General features: G+C 36.4%; 1 pseudogene; it reads left to right on the top strand.

The window, feature by feature from the left end:
* The first annotated feature begins 34 nt into the window (after window positions 1-34).
* LOC107748875 (ATP-dependent DNA helicase Q5-like) overlaps window positions 35-21,006 on the top strand; it is a 21,968-nt pseudogene continuing 996 nt past the window's right edge.

Below are 21,006 nucleotides of genomic sequence, written 5' to 3'. Positions count from 1 at the left end.
GATTATTATGGAATAAATGCCAGGAGTTCGCTGAATGCTAGTGCAGCTTAATGACAGTGACAGTGCAGTGGTGCTGTTTCCTGATGTGTGTGTGTGTGTGTGTGTGTGTGTGTGGACTGTACTCACAGGTGAGGTGACACAGGTGTTTGTCCTCATGCCCACCGGAACAGGGAAGTCTGTGCTATCAGCTCCCTGCTCTTCTGGCCAGTGGCTTCACTCTGGTCGTCTCGCCTCTGATCGCGCTCATTCAGGTGAATCACGCCCACATGCTGTTGAAAACACCCATCCCATCTACATACATGCTTCCTATCATGGATAAGATGTAGGCACTCAATAGCCTGTGAGCAGGTCCCTGCTTGATACATGTAGCTAGATCAGTGGTTCCCAACCCTGATCCCTGAGGCACCCCAACACTGCATGTTTTGCACGTCTCCTTAATCAAACACACCTGATTCAGGTCATCAGCTCATTAGTAGAGACTTCAAGACCTGAAATTGGTGTGTCAGAGAAAGGAGACATGCAAAATGTGCAGTGTTGGGGTGCCTCCAGGACCAGGGTTGGGAACCACTGAGCTAGATCATAGGTTTGCACCAGTGATAAATTGATTTATTGGCCAAACATATTAATAAAACTGTATTTAGATGACTGGCATCAGCCAATAACCACGTCTGTTTGGCTGATTAAAGGAATAATTATTCAAAAAATGTAAATCCTGTCATCACTTACTGTTCATGTCATTCCAAACCTCTTTTCAGTGTAAAAACAGAGCAAGAGGATCCTAGCTGTTGAGCTCCAAAATGACAACAAAGCACAATAACTCAACTAGCAGTATATTGGATAACATTATAAGTGAATAACGACACACACACATTGTTTACTGCTAAATTGTAATATATTTACAGATGAGTTTTTTAGCACATGAACCAGGGGGGCCATTGGATGACTTAAAAAAATATTTAAAATGTTAAATTACTAAAATCTTCTAACTCGAATTTACATTTAAATGCTAAAAAACACATAAAATCAAGATGTAAAGATCATAACTATTAGGGCTGCACAATTAATCGAATTTCTAATCGCGATTACAATTATGGATGCCACAATTACGTAATCGTTGTTTTAGTATAACACTATAATACCATTCAATATTTTTACTTTTTTATAATTTAAAGAAGAAACCAATCCGATGTATAGTTGACATTTGAGGCTTAATACTATAAACAAAGCACTAAAGGGTTTTCAGTTAGAGTGTTTTCAGCTTATTTTCATATAAAAATATGGCATGCCGTTGCATCAAACAATGGTATAAACATCATTCGATGTAAATTGTTATAATTGTAATTAATAATCGCAATTACAATTTCAAGGGAATAATCGACAATTATGATTTTGGTCATAATCGTGCAGCCCTAATAACTATAGTTTTATGAAAGAACATAAAGTTCTTGAAACTTCTGAAATCACAAAATGCATCACGGTGAATTAATTTAATCTATCAGTGCTTCCAATTTCTGGTAATAACAACAGTTTGAAAACAGGCAGCTTTGTCATATTTACAGCATAAATACATAAAATATCGGTAACACTTTTATTTCGATAGTCCACTTTAGACATTCTATTAACAGTAAGTAACTTTGCAACTACATGTTAACTAGCAGTTAGTAGAGTATTAGTAGTCTGTCTGCTTAATATCTTCTAACACTTTCTTTGTCAACTTATTCTACTAACCCTAAACCTACCCTGTCTACTCTGAGAGTTAGTAGACATGTAGTTGCAAATTAATGAGAATTAGTTGACATGTAGTTGACATGTAGTTACAAAGTTACTTATAGTTAATAGAATGTCTAAAGTGGACTATCAAAATAAAGTGTAACCAAAATATCTTATATGGCACAGCATTAAAGATCCAGCAGTATATTTAACCGCGGCCATTGGGTACTTTTTATCCCTGTTTACACCAAACCCATCTGATTCATGATGACATACTCTTTGTTTTTCCTGCCGCAGGATCAAGTGGAGCACCTGAAAGCTCTGAATGTTCCTGCACGGTCTGCAGGGGGTTCCCTGTGTAGCGCTGATGGCCACAGCACTCAAGAGAGTGTCTTGTCTTTGCCACACCTGTTTTCCGTAAAAACTTGAAATATGACGTGATATTCCGTGATCTGTTGCCTGATCCTTACGTCCACTTATTTGCGTTTGCTAAAGAGGCTCTGGGCGGAAATACAGCTGAAAAGGTCAGGTCTTTCATCATTTACTCGTCCTTATGTTGCTCTGAACTGGAATGACATACTCTCATGTGCTGAACGCTTTGTAGTGTCATTTTTCCATACAATGAAAGTGAAAAAATGCTAAAAATCAACTGCATACGGGTTAGTGACATTGCAGTTATACATTTAATATGCAGTTCAAACATGCAGTGACTTAAATATACCTCTTCTATTATAGGTATATTTGTAATTTTGTGAAGTATAATTCATTTCGATATTTGGCGGAGAGTTTGGGCATAAAGTCAAAAATGTGCTACAACTGTCATGAGAATAGTCTCTATAAAAGAGTGACATTCTGAAAAAACTTATAAAATTGTTTGACCATAAGCCTTTGTTTTACTATTTCTTAAAAGAATGTTTCAAGAAAACCCTCACCTGTATTGAAGGTGTAAGAAAAATGACTTTTTACTTGATAGTTACACCACATAACATTTTTTTTGTCATTAACTTGAAAATGGTCTTGAAAAAGGTTTTCAAAAGGTATACAATTAACAATTAAGTGCTGTTAATTGTTAAATACATTTAAAGGGGACATATGACGTTGCTAAAAAAGCACATTATTTTGTGTATTTGGTGTAATGAAATGTGTTTATGCGGTTTAAGGTTCAAAAAACACATTATTTTCCACATACTGTACATTATTGTTTCTCCTCTATGCCCCGCCTTTCTGAAACGCGTCGATTTTTACAAAGCTCATCGGTCTGAAAAGCGAAGTGTGCTGTGATTGGCCAGCTATCCAGTGCGTTGTGATTGGCTGAATACCTAAAGCGTGTGACGGAAATGTTAAGCCCCTTACCATACTGTGATGCCATGTCCCGGCGCGACGAGACAAAACCATTAAAACCCATTATAAATGAGGCGTTTGTTGCATCCAGTGGGGACATAATTACGGACTATAATGACTTATACTGTCTTTTTATGCGTTGCATTGCATTGCGCCGCGTAAACATAAAACCATGTCCTCATTTGTGATCGGAGAAACGATAAAAAACAAGCGCTACTCTACACTACTCAAAACTCGCGTTTGAATCATCAGTGGCAAATCCTTTAAATATGAAAAACGTACTTACAGTCTGTGAGTCAGAACAGCCGGCATTGTAGTCTACTCTCCCAGGATCAGGAAACAGTCCTCCATAAAATGTGCTGCACACATCTGAACATTTGGGTTGAACTGTTCTGGAACAGTGTTGTAAATACAACTTAACCACTGATTTCTAGTCGTGTCCTCTTTTGGAAGACCAAACAAAGTAGTTTCGCTTTCACAACGAAACACACAGCGTCTTCACGACATGGCGGCGGCAACAATACTACAGCGGGTGTAGTAGGGGCGTAGTGGGGGCGTGTTTAAACAAGGCGTTTTAGGAGGGCGTGGACGAGTCTTAACTTTTATAAAGAATATCTCTTTGGGTTTGAGACTTTAGTCTTTGCAACTTTAGGGATCTTATCTATTCACGAACAGCTTGTAACACTCCAAAGAGAAAGGAAAACTTGAAATCGCATCATATGACCACTTTAAAACTATTAAAAGAGTTTTCGGTAATTGAAACAAAGCTGAAATAAAATAAAAAAGATTAGATGAAAAATTACTGAATTAAAATACATTAAATACAACACAATGACTAAAACTTAAACTACAGTTAAAGCGGAAAATATAAAGGAAAGCTCATTCAAAATATCAATAAATACTACAATAGTGTATAAAAAAACGCCATAACAGCACATTATTTGTCTTTTGAACATGATTTTTAAAAGATTTTCCCTTTTGTTTTTCATGGGCAGTTTTATTTGTCATTGACCCACACATTCAAATATGGTCTGTCAGCAAGTCACACAAGAACCATTTGAAGTCATTGATGTCAAAGCTGTAAAGACACATCTTGACATGCCATATCTGAATGCATGTGAACTTAAATGAGATTTGAGAGCTAAAGTGATGGGGAAGATCTTCAATGAACAATCACATTTCTGTCAGTATGAATTCAGAAGACACAGAAGTCATATGGATGACTTTACACAAAGCAAGTTATAGATGCATACTGCGGTAGAATATACTGTATATAATATATGATATATAGGTAAGCAACATTGCACGACCAAGATGTTTCTCCGAATATCAGCATGACTGCAATGTTACACTGATTTTATACAGTAGTAGTTCAGTAAACAAGAAGTTAAAATTAAGTGACTTACATTTTAGGCACAATATTGACTGGTTTTGCTCAATTACGCAAACGAAAATAGTTCCAATCAAAGCCACAGCAGAACTGTTGTGTCTCCGAGCAACACACGTTTTGCTGTGTGAGTGAGTGAGTGAGTCAATGATTCAGTAACCCATTCATAAAGACAGTGTCACTTGCCTCGTTTCTGAATGAATCAGCAGTTTGAACGAATCGGTTGAATGAATGAGTAAATGACTCAATCATTAAAACAGTCTTTTGCCGCCACCTACTGGTGGTTTGGTCTCATATTTAAAAGTATTGCATTTTTCCCAACATTTGTATGTTCAACACCTCTATATGGCATACCATCTTTATGCCACTTCAGATGCAGCTTCTGTGTTTCCTGCAGTGGAAAAATGGAGATTGTTGATGCTGATTTCATTTGAATGGTAACAACTATACAGTTTCTTATTATTCTAACTGATTTAATTGAAACAATGTAAGAATTTGATGTGAAAGATGACACATTTAATAAGGTTAGGGGAAAAAAATTACCATTTATAAACATAGTGGGAAATGATCATTTTAAGTTAATTGTTATTTCTACCTCTTTCCAGTCACAGAGCACTTTATTTTGATAGATGTTTAAGTGAGAGAACATCTGTAACTTCTGTAGCTGTAACTTTAAGTCCAGATTGGGGGAAATTGTAATGTTTAATAATTTATTTTAATGTAAATGTGACCCTGGAGCACAAAACCAGTCATAAGGGTCAATTTTTCGAAATTGAGATTTATACATCATCTGAAAGCGGAATAAATAAGCTTTCCATTGATGTATGGTTTGTTAGGATCGGACAATATTTGGCCGAGATACAACTATTTGAAAATCTGGAATCTGAGGGTGCAAAAAAATCTAAATATTGAGAAAATCATCTTTAAAGTTGTCCAAATGAAGTTCTTAGCAATGCATATTACTAATCAAAAATTAAGTTTTAATATATTTACAGTAGGAAATTTACAAAATATCTTCATGGAACATGATCTTTACTTAATATCCTAATGATTTTTGACATAAAAAAAAAATCATAAATTTTGACCCATACAATGTATTTCTGGCTATTGCTACAAATATACCCCAGTGACTTAAGACTGCTTTTGTGCTCCAGGGTCACAAATATTTTTTTTTGCATTGAAAAAAGTAGATTTTTGTTTGTATATGCTGTCAATTATGGTTATTCGAAAGAAAATTGGTATCGGCAGGTCACACTTACAAAAAAATCGGAAATCGGAATCAGCCAAGTAAATTGCAATTGGTGCATCTCTGCTTTTTTTTGTCATTTCTGGACCTCAACAGTGTCAATTACTCTTCACTTTCATTGTATGGAAAAGAGCAGCTCGGACATTCTGATAAACGTCTTTTTTTTGTGTTCCATGGGAAGAATAATGAGAGTGAGCAAATGATGAATTTTTATTTTTGGCTAAACTGTTCCTTTATATTATATATGTAATTCAGGAAGATATAATGTTAAATACCCATGCTTGGTTTGCAGGGCTGTGGGATAGTTTACTGCCGCACCAGAGAGTGGTGAGGAAGTGGTACATAAGTTGACCAAACTAGGAATCACAGCCAAGCTCCACCATGCAGGTGATCCCGTCACTGCTGCCTATTCACACTTTTTTAAATATGTGTGTATAATGTTATTGTGCTTGTTTGCACGGGAAATATAATTCTGGTTAATGTTTCATCTCTCTGTAGGGCTGAAGGTGGGCGATCGCACAGAGAGTCAGACGGATTGGATAGCCGATAAAGTGCGGCCACCATCAGTTTTGGTATGGGAGTGGACAAGGCCAATGTCAGGTGAGTCATGCATCGCAAGTATACACTACCGTTCAAAAACAGAAATATTATTACAATTGAAAATAACTGTTGTTTGTATGTTTTTAAATGTAATTTATTCTATTGCGAAAGCAGTAACCGGTGTCTTGTATCGAATAGCTTAAGAAAACTCACGGCCAATCATTGACTAAACAGAGTAAACAATAATGCATTTGCTTGTTTGTGGCAAAAACAATTTTGGTGCCTAAACGCTATTTCTTGAGTCTCTTAGTAGATCTGTAGACGTATCAGTAGGGATCGAAGCAATCAAAACCAACAAAAGAGCAATAATTTGCAAGTGCTATATTAGTATATTATTATAGTGTTATATTTCAATTTCAGAAAGAAACGTGCTGCATTTTGTCCAAGCAATAATAAAAGGACACATTTAATTTATAATTTGTCTTAAATCTCATTTTGTAAAAACAAAATCGTGAATCGAATCGTGAAATCAAAACCGTGAATCGAATCGAGAAATCAAAATCGCGAATCGAATCGTGAGTTGAGTGAATCTTTACTTTACTTTTACTTTACTTTTAGTCATTTAGCAGACGCTTTACATCCCTACGTATCAGAGAAGCTCACTGATTCGCATACATCTGTGCTGTGTTTGACATCGCATGTAAATGTCTGCATGTTTTCAGATTTGTCGTCCACTGGAATCTGGCGAAGTCTTTGGCCAGTTACTATCAGGAGTCGGGACGAGCTGGACGTGACGTCGTCCTGCAGGGTATACTGCTCACCCAAAGACAGAGACCAGCTCAACTTCCTCATCCGCAAAAGAAATCGCCCGCAAACAGGTTGGGAACAAAAAAAATCCAGTCTGGATATCTTCATGCTTCTGAGTAGTTAAACAGCCATTGTGTCTGATATGCTGTGTGTTCTGAATTCAGGAGAAGCGAGGATCAGAGAAAGAGCAGGATAAAGCTCCCATCCTGGACTTTGAGGCAGTGGTTGCTTTTTGTGAACAAGAAGGGTGAGCTCAAACACAGACACTTTAAATTCTGGATTAAGGGTGTAATAAATGTTTAATAAAACAATAACGTGGCTCGAAAACAAAAAGAAACATGCATGAATATTTAGCTCACTTTATATACATCAAATACATGTCATTTTAGATTATATAAAAATACAGAAGTATTTTTGCACATTTGATTATTTCCATTTTATTTCACCTAGATTCTGCTCCATTTTCCTGAATATAGAACATAATCTTAATACAATATGGTAGTAGTATTAGTATATTTTCTTTTCTTTAATATTACATTAATGTTCAAAAGTTTGTGGTCGGTAAGATTTGTAATGTTTTTAAAAGATGTCACTTCTGCTCATCAAGACTGCATTTATTTAACTAAAATACAGTAAAAACAATAATATATTGAAACTGTTGTCTATATGAATATATTTTAAAATGTAATGTATTCCTGTGATGCAAAGCTGAATTTTCAGCATCATTACTCCAGTCTTCAGTGTCACATGATCCTTCAGAAATCACTCTAATATGCTTCTCAAGAAACATTTCTTATTATCATCAATGTTGAAAACAGTTGTGCCGCTTCATATTTTTGTGGAAATCATGGTACATTTTTTTCCAGGATTCTTCGATGAACAGAAAGTACAAAAGAACAGCATTTGATCTACACACAACTGTCCGCCTCTGGTTTCTTCATCTCTGCAGTTGTGTGAGCAAATACCAGAGGGCAGTATTTGGCACTGGTTTCATAGACGTTGCATTCCCATAATGAGAGAGTTTGGGAATTTATTGTTTATTTGTGACGTTCATAATTAAGGGGGAACGTTTTTCTCATTTGAAGCTCTTCTGATTTGCTTCATGACTGTCGTTGATGAATGTTATGTATTCATACAGCTTTACAGTGTGAGCCACTTTGACTGGCTGATTTTGATCACTGTAATGTGTGATATGACAGCAGTCCAAACTATCAGTCTTTATTGTGGAGCCCATGTTTCAGACGGCGGAGACTCTGTTTCTGGTCCCTGTCGTACAGCAGCCACATCGGCCATAAACACATCCAGTCACGATCAGAGCGATGAATGTCACTGCAGAAAGAATGAAACACAACTGACATAACTAACTTAACATTTGACTGGTATCTCTTCAGGAAGAGCTATAATTAGTGGCTTCTGGCAGTTTTCAGGAATGTATTGAAGGCTCTTGTTTTTAAAGGAGTCGTGTCATGAGGAATCAGATTTTTTGAGATCATTGTAAAGTAGGGATGGGCGTATCGATCCGAAGTATCGATATACCGATACTGACGCGATCTATTCTGTAATGTTAATATAAATCATACACTGTCAAAAAAAGGTTGCATTTTATGCGTACAACAGCCTGTCACTGGCAGTCCTTTATGGAAATGAACCATGGTTTTACTAAAGTGACCATAGTTCAACTCTAGTATTTGTATCGTATCGAAAACAAAATAAGTGGTATCGCCCATCCCTATTGTAAAGTAAAAGAGTTACAATTGACTATGAAATCTGTAACTTGCAGGACTCGAGACCTCATTTCCAGCTGCAGAACGACTCAAATCCTTGGATTTGTGATCATCATCAGAAACCTGAAACTGTTAACATATGTGACCCTGGAGCACAAAACCAGTCATAAGATCGATAATTTTGACCCATACAATGTATTTTTGGCTATTGCTACAAATATACCCCAGCGACTTAAGACTGCTTTTGTGCTCCAGGGTCACATATGTCCTCCCACATTTACAGTCAACTGCTTGTCAGAGTTTTCTAATGTCAGGATAAGTGCCGTGCCCTCACTAAAATAGCTAAGTATGGATGTGCGCTTGGTGGAAGCCTTTAATCGCAGTAGAAGCTCTCCGCCTTGTGTTCAAACAAAACCTCTTCCAAAATGACTCTAGATGTGGCCACAGTGCAGAGATGTAATGATAGTGTAGTGACAGTGGAGCTTACAGAAGAACAGCAGCATGATGAGAAACGCCGCCTGCGTGAGCGGGTGGTCTCGAGGAAGACCCTGCAGTTTGGTCCAGACGTTCTGGAGAATCGCCATCATTTCCTCTGAAGCGCTCATTCTGATCCTGCAGATACGCTGTGGTAAAATAAAACACGTGACAGAGACATTTCCAGGGTCTTCAGGCCCTCTAGAAAAGAGCTGCTTTAGATTAGCGCTTCATAGTTGTACTAGCACATTATATATTATTATATATTAGCACATTTCATGTTTTAGATTACACTGCAGCTGGTGTTGGTAGACTTGCATTTTTCTCATGCATCATTCTGTGTGCACAAATGACTCATTTAACTATATACGCATTTAAGAATGATTATTAATAGAATAATGTGTCCTTTCGTGTTGTCAGTTTATGTGTTGGCAGCTATTAGTCAAATTAATGCAGTATTTCAGCACTGAGGCCATGCACAGTGTTTCCTGTGAGGAAACTGTATCTTTCTTCCGTTTCACAGTTGTGTTCACCGAATGTGACTTGGTACTTCAAGCAACTAGGGAAAAAAAAACAGAACCAACTAGTTGAGCTAATCATTAAATTTCTGCTGTATGTGGGTGTGACGCCCGTGGGTGTGCCATCACGGTATAAAATGAACCCTGCTGATGAAAGAATCATTCCTTACTTTGGATTTCCTTTCTAAAATGAATTTAGATTGTCCCGTTTGAAGCTTACGTGTACCACAGTGTGTACTTCTGTCTGATCTCTTTATAGCAGCACTAGAAGTTCATCTGGCTTCAAGGCACTGTGGTGATATTCTGTTGAGTGTGTTATTCCTAGTAGAATTATATATGTATGTATGCGAACCGCAATTCTCAAATTCTCAGCCTAATTCATATTCACAAAATAGCTGTAGCAAATGCACAACCCAATTTGCATTCGCAAAATAGCACTGAGGCCATGCACAGTGTTTCCTGTGAGGAAACTGTATCTTTCTTCCGTTTCACAGTTGTGTTCACCGAATGTGACTTGGTACTTCAAGCAACTAGGAAAAAAAAAACAGAACCAACTAGTTGAGCTAGTCATTAAATTTCTGCTGTATGTGGGTGTGACGCCCGTGGGTGTGCCATCACGGTATAAAATGAACCCTGCTGATTAAAGAATCATTCCTTACTTTGGATTTCCTTTCTAAAATGAATTTAGATTGTCCCGTTTGAAGCTTACGTGTACCACAGTGTGTACTTCTGTCTGATCTCTTTATAGCAGCACTAGAAGTTCATCAGAACTCTGTGGTGATATTCTGTTGAGTGTGTTATTCCTAGTAGAATTATATATGTATGTATGCGAACCGCAATTCTCAAATTCTCAGCCTAATTCATATTCACAAAATAGCTGTAGCAAATGCACAACCCAATTTGCATTCGCAAAATAAGATCCCTAAATGCAAAATGCAGTTCATAAATATGCACAATGCATATTTTTTTAATGTTTCTAACCGTATGAATTTGCAAACTCTCTGTCTATGCGAATGGCTATGTATTTCTGTGCGCCTATTTTGAGAATTTCCTGCCTTGGCCCAGTTTACATATTGCAGTTTTATTAAACTTACATTCTCTTTAGCCAGTCAGATGTGAGTGTGAACCCAGCCAGTCATTAATGCACCTTACTCATGCTATGACTCAGGAAGTAGTGCAATGTGTTTTGATTAGTTTTGTCGTTCAGATAACCAAACTCCACATGTATGCAGTTTTTGATAATAAAATTTGGTGTTTGCAAGGCTAGATATTGTTATGTGCACTAATCAAGGCATTGAATCATTGAGCAAGGCTGTGTATGATTGGCTAGACGGAAAACTCACATTTTTGATTGGTTAAAGAGAGCGTCTTGTTTGAAAAACACTAATTTGTAAATCGGGACTGCCAGGAAAAAACTTGCAAATGCAGAATCAAAAATCAATTTATACGCGTAGAAACATTCAGAAATGTGCTGGCATACTTGTGTGAAGTATGAATATTATTTTGTGAATGTTCTGTACATTTGGTTGCGCATTTGTAAAATGTTTTTTGTGAATATTAATTAGGTTCTGAGTTTGTGAATTGGGAATTAGCTGACACATTTGTGAATCATGTTTTGTTGTCATTTTTGACACCGTTTTAGCTCCATATTAGACAACTAAATATGACCTTCACTTTTCTTCATCATTTTTGGTGTTTCACTGATTTTTAGTGGATGTATGAAGTGTCATAGTATTTTTTTTTTGAACAACATATCAAGTGTAATAATTTTTGTGTAGTAAACAATAATTTTTTTTGAGAAATGTTTTACTTGAAATGCATAAGAACAGAAATACAGTCAAATCAAGGCATGTTCTCCACAGAATCGCATTACATTTTTTTCTTTGTATGCATCATGATGATACATGGTTGTATAACAGCAATATTTTCATGCACATTTTAATGTTAATAGGTTTGAAAAAAAACATATATTTTTAGGCAATGACACAAATTATTTGTTGGATATGAATCAGTCACTGTTCCTATGAATTGTGAGACGAAGGCTGTTTGGGAAATAATCCAGTGTTGCAGTCTTCAGAAAACTGCTGTAATGACCAAATAAAAAGTGCATTACATTATTCACAATGGTGCTTAATTTTGCTAGTAAAATTATATTGCCAGCAAAATTATGGTTATACATAGCCCAGCCTACTTGCGTTATCTCGGTTTAAAATAATGCCACTTTTTAATGTCTTGTTATCGAATGCTTTCAAACTCTGTATGTAATTTGAGTGTTCAGATACTCTCGTGGGCCGCTGTGCAGTTGAACTTTCCCCCTCCCATTCCTGCTTTGTAAATGTCTCGCATGTTTTTGTAAGTTGTAGATGTCCCAAGTACAAACTAATTTCTGCTGACCAAGTCATTATCTTCATGCTCACAGGCTCGCAGTTATTCAAGGACATAGATCTACATACACACACACACACACACACACACACGCACAGTCATCCAGATAGTTTTCTGCTCTCACCTTAGTTTGCCGTTTTGTTCCCCTGTAACACTCCTCACATGGACTTGTGGGAAGTTTGGAGCGCTCTGTCCTGTCCCACAGTTGTTGTGAGCTGCTGAATGACTAGCCGCTGTGCAGTCATGCTGTGTTTGGCCTCCAGTGTTTGAGATTTCCAGTATGACGAGTAGCTTCTACAGCACACACCACACGTTCTGTCAGTCTCTCTCTCACTCTCTCTCTGTTTACCACACACACACACGCACAGTCATCCAGATAGTTTTCTGCTCTCACCTTAGTTTGCCGTTTTGTTCCCCTGTAACACTCCTCACATGGACTTGTGGGAAGTTTGGAGCGCTCTGTCCTGTCCCACAGTTGTTGTGAGCTGCTGTGTTTGGCCTCCAGTGTTTGAGATTTCCAGTATGACGAGTAGCTTCTACAGCACACACCACACGTTCTGTCAGTCTCTCTCTCACTCTCTCTCTGTTTACCACGTCCATCCCCACCCCCTTTTTGTCTGGCTCTGTCTTTTCTCCTCCCCTCAAATCACTGTGGAAACGTTCAAGGACATAGATCTACATACACACACACACACACACACACACACGCACAGTCATCCAGATAGTTTTCTGCTCTCACCTTAGTTTGCCGTTTTGTTCCCCTGTAACACTCCTCACATGGACTTGTGGGAAGTTTGGAGCGCTCTGTCCTGTCCCACAGTTGTTGTGAGCTGCTGTGTTTGGCCTCCAGTGTTTGAGATTTCCAGTATGACGAGTAGCTTCTACAGCACACACCACACGTTCTGTCAGTCTCTCTCTCACTCTCTCTCTGTTTACCACGTCCATCCCCACCCCCTTTTTGTCTGGCTCTGTCTTTTCTCCTCCCCTCAAATCACTGTGGAAACGTTTTTTTTTCTCCTCCTTTTGTCAAAGTCTGGAGGTTCTTTTGAAATGGACTGTTTTGTGTCTTGTGTGTGTGTGTGTGTGTGTGTGTCTGTATACTGGATTTGGAAAACAATATAGTGTTAAACATCTTTTTGAGGTTACATTTCACACCAAAAACAAGAAGGCTAGCAAGCATGCAATTAAAAAAAAGAAAAAAAATGAAATAAATAAGTGATTGAATGAATGAATAAGTCAGTAAATAAACATTATCGTATAATAAATGTATTGTAACATTAAATGTAGTATAAAAATATTTTGCCTAAAGACTGAGGTCTATTTAGGACTTTTTTTTTTTACAGTAAAAATACAATAATACAGTGTACAATTGTACAGTGTACTTTTTTTCGTTTTTAAAATAATGGCAGAATAAATTAAAGACAAACAGTATAAATGCTTTACAGTTGAAATGTTTTAGATATCGTATTAGATCTATTTTTTCCCATTGAGAATTGGGTGTAATGTACCTTGTTGTCATGAAAATAATGAAAAAAAGGCTTCATGTTCCTAAAAAAACAGGCTTCTTTTTCCTAATTTCTTTTTATTTTGACAAAAAAAAGAACTTTACATGTGAAATTTATTTATAGTTAGTTTATGTGCTCCCTCTGTCATACAGCCGAGGAAACTTTCACGCCTTATAAGTGTGTGTGATTTTTTTTTTAAATGTATTTTTTATGTTTTCGGCTCAATTTCAGCCTTTGTTTTCCATTTGTTTACCATGAAGTTCCATATGGCTTCAGACATCTTGTGTTTGGATTCAGAAAGGAGGAAAGCATTGCTCTGTATGTGTCTTTAGAGGAAATCACTAATGGGAAACGTGGTCTATAGTGAACAGTGAGAGCGGGGGAATGGGGCTCTGGTTATGGGTGGCAGTGTTGGCACAGTGGGTCTTTGTGTGTCAGACCATGTAAATGTATTTTGGGAGGGTAGCTATTTCAGACTCTGAAACCTGAAACCCAGAAGTCAGTGAAGAGAGAAGCACACGTCTCTATTTTAGAGGTCACACAGGATGTGTGTGCACAAGTCTTTATACTTGTAGAAAACACCCCCTGTTCTTCCTCTAAAACAAAATGAGTATTCTCGAACAGAAGTTATCATGTACTACCTACCATATGACATGAAACACAGAAGCAGACTGTTTTCCATACAGTGACCAGCAGGGGTATTTTGTCGAAGGCAGCAAGAGAAATATAACGGGAAAAATTGGCAGTACAAAAATAAAACAAGGACGCTATGGAATAACTTCTCGTCCAGGCTCATGTCATTTCTAGGCTGGACTATTGCAATCTGGACTTCCAGCATGTGCAATCAGACCTCTGCCAATGATTCAGAATGCAGCAGCACGTTTTGTTATGTCACACCGCTTCTCATCTCTCTGCACTGGCTTCCAGTTGCGGCTCGCATCAAGTTGAAGACATTGGTGCTTGCCTACAGAACAGCCACAGGCTCCGCACCTTCCTACCTCCACTCTCTCTTATACATCTACACCTCCTCCAGAAGCCTGCGGTCGTGGTCCCATCACAGAGAGGCACAAAATCACTCTCAAGGACGTTTTCTTTCACTGTGCCCTGTTGGTGGAATGACCTACCTAACTCCATCCAGACAGCCGAATCCCTCACAATCTTCAAGAAACAACTGAAAACTCATCTCTTCCGTGAACATCTAAATTGTTTTCATATCATCAGCTAAATCTGACATGAACTGTTCCATATGTGACTGTTTGTGATGGATTTACCAACTGGCCATTGGCTCTTGTATTTAGAAGGTGGGACTTATTCCGCCATATTGCACTCTTGCGCTTTCTCCCATTTATATGTAATGTGAGTGCACAGTCTTTATATATCTAATACCTTTAGTCAAACTGACCACTTTCATCAGTCAAAAGGAACCTGTCAGCTTTTAATAGTGCACACTTCATTGAAATAAAAAGGTGCGGTCACATCGGTGAATTGCAGTGTGACCAAGCAAAATCTGCATGCTTATATTGAAATTACTGTATTTCTGATAACAGCTTGCTGTAAAAATAAAATAAAATAAAATAAAAAAAGTGAAATTTGCAATAAATAACCAGCTTTTGCCAGAACTTTACCATAAAAAATGTTAGCTACATTTGAAGTTTACAGGTTGAATATGTATTTAATTAACTGAAATAATGTTAATATACCAAATTACTAAAATATAGCCACATAAAGAATTGCTTTTCCACAAGCTGAGATAAATAATCATAGCACTCAACACCATCATGGTAACACACAACACTAAAATAATACAATAAACATTGTTTTAACAACATAAGTAGCTACCATAAATAACATGTAACATAAAAAACCTTAATGCACATGACTGATAAGAACAAAAGTTTTTCAATGAAAATCAAATGTGAAGTGTCACACAGAGAATTAATTCTGGGAATGTCAATTTACTGTTTTTCACTATAAATGATCAGATTATACAGAAAACTGTACATTTGACAGTATTTTTCTGTAAAATGACATAAAATGCCTCATTAGATCTATTACAGTGTTTTGCTGTACATAGTAAAGGAATTTACTATTAACCAAATAACAGGCTTTTACCTTAGAATTTTTACAGTGCCTACCGTTAAAATTACAATCATTTGTACAATCTTTCATTCCATGTCATGAGAGTTTGGAATTATTTCGTATTCTCTTTAATGGTTCCATCGTTCTTCATTTCCAGGTGCAGAGACGCCACCATCCGTACTGTATTGATCAGAGCTGTTAGTCTGTGGAGACTCGGAGCTTCTCTCTGTGTGTGTGTGTGTGTGTGCAGATATGATGAGGAATGGGGCAATGAGGAAGATGACTCCGAGAAGAGGAAGAAAGAGCTCGGAGATCTCTTCAGGAAACAGATGAGCCTGAGAAGGGTGAGCACACGGACGGAGCACTCACTAGCAAAAGGACAAATAGTGAATCTCAAAACATATCCAGTTCACTTTGCACTCCAAAAAATTATGGAAGCCCATTTCCGACACTGAACAAGGTAATTGCGACTTTTTATCTCACAATTCTGACATTTTTGTCTCAGAATTGTGGGATATAAATTTTTTTTTCTTGAATTTGTGAGTTTATATCTCACAATTCAAACTTTTTTGCTTGCAATTGCGAGTTAATATCTCGCAAATCTGACTTTTTTCTCACAATTCGAGTGCTATTGTCTATGGAAGCCCGTTTCCGCCACTGAATAAAAAATAAAAAAAGGTACTTTTTTTCTCCGAATTGTGAGATATAAACTCGCAATTCTGAGAGCATATCAGTCTTTCCCCCCCCCTCAAAATTGGACTTTAACTCGCAATTGCGTGTTACAAAGTCAAGAATTACGTGATATAAACTAAAAATAAAAAAATGTCAGAATTGCGATTTTTTTATCTCGCTTTCTGTATATATCGCAATTCTGACTTTATAACTCGCAATTGCGAGTTTATATCTCACAATTCTGTGAAAAAAGTCAGAATTGTGAGACGTAAACATGCAATTGTGAGATAAAACGTCGGAATAACTTTAAAAAAAAATTTTATTCAGTGGCGGAAACGGGCTTCCATAATTGTCCAATAGTCCAATTCTGAGGAAAAAATGTTTTACTATTCCAAGGCTGCATTAATATTGAAACCATTAACATTGTGAAATATTATTACTATCTGAAATAACTTTTTTTTTTTTTTTTTAAGTATTTTATTTTTGTGATGCAAAGCTGAATATTCTGATATGATGATTTGTTGCTAAAGAAACATCTCTTGTTATTATTAATGCTAAAAAACAGTTCTAAAAATATTTTTGTAGAAAAAATGATACATTTTTCCAGGATTCATTGATGAATAGAAAGTTCAAAAGAACAGCATTTATTTGAAACCGAAATCTTTTATAACATTATGACTGTCACTTCTGATGATTTAATGCATCCCTGCTGAATAAACATATTAAAAAATCTTACAAACCCTAAACTTTTGGACAGTAGTCTCGCTTTCTTTATATATCGCAATTCTGACTTTATAACTCGCAATTGCGAGTTTATATCTCACAATTCTGTGAAAAAAGTCAGAATTGTGAGACGTAAACATGCAATTGCGAGAAAAAAAAGTCAGAATTGTGAGATAAAATGTCGGAATAACTTAAAAAAAAAATTTTATTCAGTGGCGGAAACGGGCTTCCATAATTGTCCAATAGTCCAATTCTGAGGAAAAAATGTTTTACTATTCCACTATTTTTGTACAATTTCATGTTTATATCTCGCAATTCTGACTTTATGACTCGCAATTGTGAGTTTATATCTTGCAGTTCTGAGAAACAAGTCAGAATTGTGAGGTGTAAACTCGCAATTGCGAGAAAAAAAAGTTAGAATTGTGAGATAAAAAGCCGCAATTACCTTGTTTTATTTTTTATTCAGTGGCAGAAACAGGCTTCCATAAAAGATTCCATTGCCAACCATGGATAAATGATATTATATAAAAAGTTCCACAATGAAAACTCTAAAGAGTTGGAAGAGTTTGTCATGATGATACAAACTGAGCCTCATTGTTTTGATTGACTGATAGATTTTGTTGTCGTTGTGCAGCATTTTTTGTTTTAGCTTTGACAAAACAATGCTTGTCACTGGAATATTGTTGCATTGCAGGTGGTTTGTACACAGTATAATGAGTCCAGTTGCTTTTCATTTTTTCATGGTTTTTGAAATTCCCAGGATTCCCATTAGTAATTTTCATGACTGTAAAACAGTAAATACAGAAATACACAGCTGTTCAAAAGTTTGGGGTCGGTAAGATTTCTTAAGTGGTTTTGAAAGAAGTCTCTCATAGGCTGCATTAATATTGAAATATTGAAACCATTAACATTGTGTCTGGTGATTAAAGAGATGTTGAAAGTCAAAAGTCTCTCTCTCTCTCGTTTCTCTCTCCTCCACATGTGTTTTCCAGCTGTGTGTTTGAAGCCTCCCCCATAAAGTTGAGCTGTACAGAAAGGAGTTCTGAGTGATTTTCAGTTTTCCTTCCTTCGAAACATGTATCAAAACACACTATTTACTTTCTCAATATAAGTTACACATTACAAAATCATAACCTTGAGTTGTGCACAGAAATGTGCACAATGAAAATCTACTCATCTATTATGATTTTATAGTGCTAGCAGTAACTTAGGCATTTGGGCAGAAACGATCGTTATCACTATTAGGACGATACAGAGATTTGAGCATGTTAAACCAATGACCAACTTGTCTTTTCTTATTCATAGAGTTCAGAAGTGACAAAAGAGACGTTTGTTCCACCAGGTCAGTTCCAGAGTTGTTACATATGTCATTTTCCGTGCTCAGGATCATTTGAGGAAATATCTTCTTATGATTCAATCAATTCGACAGTGTGTATAGCACTTAAAACCTGGAAAAGTCAGATTTTAATGATATGTCACCTTTAAAGCAGGGGCGACCAGTCCTGCTCATGGAGGGCAAACGTCCTGCAGAGTTCAGCTCCAACCAACACCAACACACTCGCCTGAAAGTTTCTAGTGAATCTGAAGACATTGATAACCTCTGCTCAGGTGTGTTTAATTGGGGCTGAACTCTGCAGGACAGTGGCCCTCCGGGAACAGGTTTGGACTCCCCTGGTGTAAAGCTTCACGTTGTTCATGTGTTCTCAGATGCTGACTGTGTGTTGAAGGATGCCAGCAGTCAGAGAATCCCCAGACTCACGGTGAAGGTAACGCCACATCCTCAAGACTGCTTCACACTCATTTGAAGCACTTAAACACTATCCTGAAAGTCTTCTATACAGCATCATATCATCAGTCACCATGTACTGTACACTGGAGTCTCAAACTATGTCTCAAACCTCTGCATATTCAAAGTCTATACTGTGATCAGAATATGGCCGGTTGAGCTGAGGACTCTTTGTTGTTTTGTGTGTGTTTTAGAGCAGAGAGCACTGTCTGTCTCTCCTGCAGGAGTGCCTGACCAACCACAGGGGGGCAGCAGAGCTCTCACACAAGTAATGCAGAGGTCACATCAACAACCAATGCACTATCAGTGTCTTATTGTCACATCATATTTAATTTATATCAGTAATAATTTGATATCAGTGTCAGAGCTGAAGAGAAGTGCAGCTGCAAGTGTTGCTGAAGGGAAACAGTCTGATTCGAATGACTTGCTCTTCAACTCGACCTCAACATTTAGACGGATTCACTACAGCCTCTCAAGTCCACTCAGTGAGCCAATCACAGTTTGTCCTTACACAGAGATGGACACGCAAACTGAAAATGTGTTTATATTAGGGCTATCGATTAGTTAAAAAAGTTAACTAATTAATCACACAGATTTTTGTAATTACTAGCAGTAAATTGCATCTAACATTAAAATTGCTAATCATAAATGTATTTTCACTTTGAATCTCCAAATGAATGTGGAAACAATATAAAGACAGTATTATAATGCCTTTTTAATGACATCTTTTTATTACCGTAAATAAAGGCCAATATCACTAATACCAATACTGATGCTTGTATTAAATGTTTTTTTTATTTTTTTTTTAAAAATTGCTAATCATAAATGTATTTTCACTTTGAATCTCCAAATGAATGTGGAAACAATATAAAGACAGTATTATAATGCCTTTTTAATGACATCTTTTTATTACCGTAAATAAAGGCCAATATCACTAATACCAATACTGATGCTTGTATTAAATGGTTTATTTATTTATTTTTTTTAGCCATTCAGCTGTATAATTAAAAGCCAGGCCCAAATTTAAAATGATCAGATTGTTTTTTATTTTCATTTATTAACAATTAAACATTAACATTCTTATTATTAAAAATATAAAAGCATATCAGTTTGTTCCTGCTTGACATACAACAACAACAACACTAGTTATCTGACTATCTAAACTTACTAACTAAACATTATGGGTAACACTTTACAGTAATGTCCCATTAGTAAATGCATTAACTAATTGATCTAACATCAGATAATGCATTAAATAACATTAACTAATAATGAGCAATACATTTGTTACAGTATTTGTTAACGTTAGTTAATAAAAATACAATAGTTCCTTGTTAATTCTTGTTGGCTCAAGTCCATAAAGTAATATTAACAGATACAACTTTTGATTTTAATAAAGTTTTAGTAAAAATAAAAATCAACATTAACTAAGATTAATACATGCTTTATAAATAATGTAGCCCATATTAACTGATGTTAACAAATGGGACATTTTTGTAATGTGTTACTGATTTTGAGTAATTGCAGTAATTAACTGCATTCACAATAAATATAACTTCTGTAATACAGTGCAATTTCGACTTAAAGGGTTAGTTCACCCAAAAATGAAGTTACCCCATGATTTACTCACCTTCATTCCATCCTAGGTGTATATAACTTTCTTCTTTCAGACAAATACAATCAGAGTTATATATATATATATAAAAAAATTAGTTCACCCAAAAATGAAGTTACCCCATGATTTACTCACCTTCATTCCATCCTAGGTGTATATAACTTTCTTCTTTCAGACAAATACAATCAGAGTTATATATATATATATATAAAAAATGTCCTGGCTCTTCCAAGCTTTATAATGGCAGTGAATGGCGGTCGAGATTTTGAAGCCCAAAAAAGTGCACCCATCCATCATAAAAAGTGCTCTATTCCTTTAAACAGACTATTCAGTCTGAAATAATATAGTGCAGGTCTTGTGTTTGTCCACTGGGATTCAATTGGACCAAGACAATTATAATAATATTATAATTATAGTTGAAGTTTAAAGGGGTCATATGATGCGATTTCAAGTTTTCCTTTCTCTTTGGAGTGTTACAAGCTCTTGGTGCATAA

The sequence above is a fragment of the Sinocyclocheilus rhinocerous genome, unplaced genomic scaffold (assembly GCF_001515625.1).
Source record: "Sinocyclocheilus rhinocerous isolate Xijiao unplaced genomic scaffold, SAMN03320098_v1.1 scaffold350, whole genome shotgun sequence".
Taxonomy (NCBI): domain Eukaryota; kingdom Metazoa; phylum Chordata; class Actinopteri; order Cypriniformes; family Cyprinidae; genus Sinocyclocheilus; species Sinocyclocheilus rhinocerous.
This window is presented reverse-complemented; position numbering and strand designations above follow the sequence as displayed.